The sequence below is a fragment of the Micropterus dolomieu genome, unplaced genomic scaffold, assembly GCF_021292245.1.
Source record: "Micropterus dolomieu isolate WLL.071019.BEF.003 ecotype Adirondacks unplaced genomic scaffold, ASM2129224v1 contig_9995, whole genome shotgun sequence".
NCBI lineage: Eukaryota > Metazoa > Chordata > Actinopteri > Centrarchiformes > Centrarchidae > Micropterus > Micropterus dolomieu.
Genome location: NW_025738981.1, coordinates 1 through 4,806, shown reverse-complemented (window position 1 = coordinate 4,806; position 4,806 = coordinate 1). Strand labels below are relative to the sequence as shown.

The window sequence follows — 4,806 nt, the reverse complement described above, 5'->3', positions numbered from 1 at the left end:
AGGCTGTCTGCAGGGAGGAGTGGGCCAACATCCCTGCCGAAATGTGCACCAACCTTGTCACCAACTATAAAAACCGTTTGACATCTGTGCTGGCCAATAATGGCTTTTCTACAAAATATTAACATGCTGTTTGTCCAGGGGGTCAAATACTTGTTTTTCCTCATCAGATGGTTATCAATTTTAATAAATTCATATGATGTGATTTTCTGGAATTTTCTTTGGGATTCTGTCTTTCACTGTTAGAATGTACATATGATTAAAATTATAGATCGTTGCATTCTTTATAAGTGGGCAAACCTGCAAAATCAGCAAGGGGTCAAATACTTATTTCCCCCACTGTAAGTGTCAGGAAATGATCAAAAATGTTGATCACCAAACCATAAGAAGACGTCCTGTTTTGTCCACAACCCAAAGATATTCACTTTACTGTCATAAGAGTAATGAAAACAGGAAATATTTACATTTAAGAAGCTGGAATCCGACAATTTTCCTTCAAACCAATTAATTGATTATCAAAATAGTTGATGATTAATTTAATAACACCTAGTCGATTTATTCGATTAATTGTTGCAGCTCTATTGATCATCCCACAAGTCAAAACCTTCTAGTGTGATGTGTAGAGGGTTAAAGTGTTGATGCTGAGCGTGTGTTCTTGCTGATGCTATTTTAGTTTCCTGAAGTCATTATTTATTTAATGATTCATGGTATCATATGACATAAAACAGTTTTTACTGACTCAAGCCAAATTAATTGTATTTAAAACTGTACCCGCTTTGACAGGTTCTGTATTTCCAGTACTCAAACTAGAAAAACATGTCTGTACTGTCTGTGGTATATATATATTTTTTTTTTTTCGTTTCTTTCTGCATTCGGCCTCTTTGACCAAAAGAAGTGTTAACAAGTGAAATACAGCCTGGCCCACTTACCTTTATCATCTGTAGCTGTTGTTCATGTGCTGGTTTTAGAGAGGAGAAGTTTTGGAGACAACCTGACGACGGGCCCGGGCCGAGGCAACAAGCGGTTCCTACAAGACTACAACAGTCCCCTGCCTCAGAAACTGGCCAAAATCCCCCGGCACTCTACCGATGGTATATTACTTTTGTGACTCTTGTGATTTTTTTCTTTTTATCTACCCTGGGCTTCAGTTCTGTACCTCCTTATTTATATTTAGATAGAGCAAGTAAAAAATATTTGGTTTGTTGGTTGATGTTAGTAGTAGTCAGACGACCACAAAGTTGGATTTTCTGACCAGTTTGCTGATCCCTAATAGAGCACAGTATTGTCACTTTTTATGATTGGCGTATATTCCACTGGTAGGACAGTAATAAGTTATTTCTCCGGTATATTTGCCATTTTGCTATACCCCTTGCATTGCTGGATAAATGTATATGTGCGGTGTACTGCTCCTGGCTAGTTAATTTCTGTTTTGTAAAATTACTTTGGATACTATATTCATTTGTTCTTTATTTATGTGTAGAAACACAAAATGGAAATACACTTAAGGCAAAGGATTTTCTTGATTACACAAGCCTTTCACTTGTGTATAGTATTTGTTTATATAATCAGTAGCTCTCACCTGTAATGCTGCAACACATTTGATGTAAGACATTTAATTTTAATAATTGAATGCTCAGAGTTGTCCAGTAAATCCTTATATAATCATATAAAAGGAGGTTGTAAAACACAAGAAGCTCTTGGTTCAGGAGTGAGTGGTTTTAAGTTCTGGAGCAGGAGGTTAATCATTTAATCATCTTTCAATTTCCTTCTATTTTAATTAAGTTAATGGAATATTTGAAGAGATTTATGTAGACGGGTAATATCCCCCTTAAAAGGTGTCTTCCGCATGTATAAAAGCTCCAAACACAGTCACAGTGGTTTCCCCTTTTGGTATTTTGGTTATGTTTAAGCTATGTGTAATCTATGTGTTTGCATTGTCCCCAGGTGAGTCCTTCATGGAGAACAGTGTTGCCGCATCAGAGCACTTAAAAAAGAGCCCTCTTTCTCCCAACTCTATAATTCAAACTCCCGGCCTGAGGTCTCCCTCCAAGCTGCTACATCATAGAAACTCTACAGGTAGGAAAAGACCATAGACTGTATAAAAGAAGTGGACGTAGTCACTGTGATATCACCCATTGGTTTGTGGACTACCGTTTTGAAGCTTCAAAATTGGTGTTTTGTTTTGGGTTTTTTTTGGAACTAGAAGTGACCATATGTGAGCAAGAGGGTGGAGCTGGGGAGGAGTGAGGGCTGATGTAGCCATGCATTTGTTCCCTTTCAAACTCAGTTTGCTGGTGAATATACATTTTATCCAGCATACTAAATTATCAGCAACCGCTAACTAGCTAGGTTGGTTGGCACCATGCATCCCTTATTCACGTTAACTGGGATGCTAATTTTGGCTAGCGAAACACAGGCTTAAAACAACATAAACAGCCAACTCCTTAGAGTGTCTTTCAGTACCACCAAAAGTTAAGCAAGACATTTTTTAGCTTTAGTTTGCTGTCAAAAAAAAAACAAGGTAGCCAGGTCCTAAAGCATACCCTGCTTTATCTTCTATTTTACTCTAAACCATACTTTACAAAATTAACATCATGCTTTATTGAACACTTGAAACTAGTGATTGAGACCATAAACACATTAGGAGAGTGTTTACAGAGTAAAATCAAGTTAAAAGTAGGATCATTTTGTCATGGATTCCTATGCAATCTGACTTCTTTTTGCAACCAGAGTTGTTGTCCCCTGCTGACCATTGGTAAGAATGCAGGTTTAAGTCACTTCGGCATTGGCTTAACTTTTCAGACACAGAAATTCTCGCCATAAAGAGACACTGATACAGGAAACACTAAATAAATAAATAATGAAATACGGTCCAAGAAGTCCAGTTAGAGTACAGATCCATGAAATTGTAGATTTAAAGCTTTCAAACTAGATAGTTGGAATGACTTTAGTGTTTAAACAAGTTTAGTCAGCATACTGTAAAACTTCAATTAATGGCCCGGGCTTTTATTTGCTTCAGTCGCTGAACTTACCCTGCCTGTATTTGGAACAGGCATCTATATGGGACAGGCCTTTAATTCCTTTCACACAAAACTCCTACTCAGTAAAGACTGGAAATAGGCTACCATCAAATTGTTTATTTCAACAAGCATGAATATTACTTTTAGAAAAATCTGGCCTTTTTCGTGTCTTGTTTACCATACCAAAAAATCTGAATTGTAAAATTTACTTAACGATTAAATTGTGGAAAATCTAACTAATCAAATCTAGCATGTCCATATTGACAAAAGTTGAAACATCTATATTTGGATGCACGATCTAAACCGCTTTGAACTAGCTCGAGCAGGTGACCCGGCGGGCTTTAAGAGGTTTTATATATCCAAAGGCTTTTAATTGAGACCCGCATTTATTTGTCAAAACGTGTAGCCCACCAGGCCATTAAAAAGGGCAGGCGTCTAATTGGGACTAGGCTTTGAAGTTTTACGGTATACAGTCCACATGGTTATTAATTTAACTCTTCCCAGCCCCTTGCAGACCTAGGAAGATACGGAACATTTACATCACGCGGACCCTCACGGCCATTTGGATACAAGAAATATAATTTGAGCTTTAGATGTTTTTTCAGAAACAATACAGCAGGGTTTACAGCTCTGTTAAATCAGCTGAGGACACATTGACTGGAGGCTAAAGTATATTATAGTGCTCGGTCAGTTAGTGGATAATTGTGAAAAACTACCATAACAGTAGAGCCCATTTTCTGAATGAATGACTGTCTTTATGGATTTGAGTGTGTTGCTTTTGCACTCTCAGGCTCAGCCAGTTTCCGAGAGAGCCCGAGGCCTAGTGGTCAGGACCCTAACCTGTGGACAGTAGAGGATGTCATGCAGTATATCAGAGAGATCGACCCAGTGCTGGCCCCACATGCTGACCTCTTCAGGAAACATGTATGTATTCTCTCATAATGTGAAGACGCTAAAAATGATTGTGTTTCAACCTACATATGGAATCTGGTATAATTGTTTAATCATACACCTGACAGTATACCTTAAAAAATCCCTGACTTTGTGCATGTATCTAGAGGAACCGATGCTGTTTTGAAGGCAAAGGGTGATCACACCAAATATTGATTTGATTTAGGTTTTTCTTCTGTTTAGTCACTTTGCGTTTTGTTAACTGTCTATTTTTGAAAGCATTCTTACTTTACAGCATTTTTCCAGACCTACAGTGGGTACGGAAAGTATTCAGACCCCTTTAAATTTTTCACTCTTTGTTTCATTGCAGCCATTTTCCAAAAATCAAAAAAGTTCATTTTATTTCTCAGTAATGTACACTCAGCACCCCATCTTGACAGAAAAAAACAGAAATGTAGAAATTTGTGCTAATTTATTAAAAAAGAAAAACTGAAATATCACATGGTCATAAGTATTCAGACCCTTTGCTCAGTATTTAGTAGAAGCACCCTTTTGATCTAATACAGCCATGAGTCGTTTTGGGAAAGATGCAACAAGTTTTTCACATCTGGATTTGGGTATCCTCTGCCATTCCTCCTTGCAGATCCTCTCCAGTTCTGTCAGGTTGGATGGTAAACGTTGGTGGACAGCCAGTTTCAGGTCTCTCCAGAGATGCTCAATTGGGTTTAAGTCAGGGCTCTGGCTGGGCCATTCAAGAACAGCCACGGAGTTGTTGTGAAGCCACTCCTTCGTTATTTTAGCGGTGTGCTTAGGGTCATTGTCTTGTTGGAAGGTAAACCTTCGGCCCAGTCTGAGGTCCAGAGCACTCTGGAAAAGGTTTTCGTCCAGGATATCCCTG

General features: G+C 38.3%; 1 long non-coding RNA gene across 1 annotated transcript; it reads left to right on the top strand.

The window, feature by feature from the left end:
• Positions 1-912: 912 nt before the first annotated feature.
• On the top strand, positions 913-4,046 carry LOC123965519. Its single transcript, XR_006823716.1, has 3 exons — positions 913-1,088; positions 1,942-2,073; positions 3,808-4,046. It is a non-coding gene; the product is annotated as an uncharacterized LOC123965519 (long non-coding RNA).
• Positions 4,047-4,806: the final 760 nt, after the last annotated feature.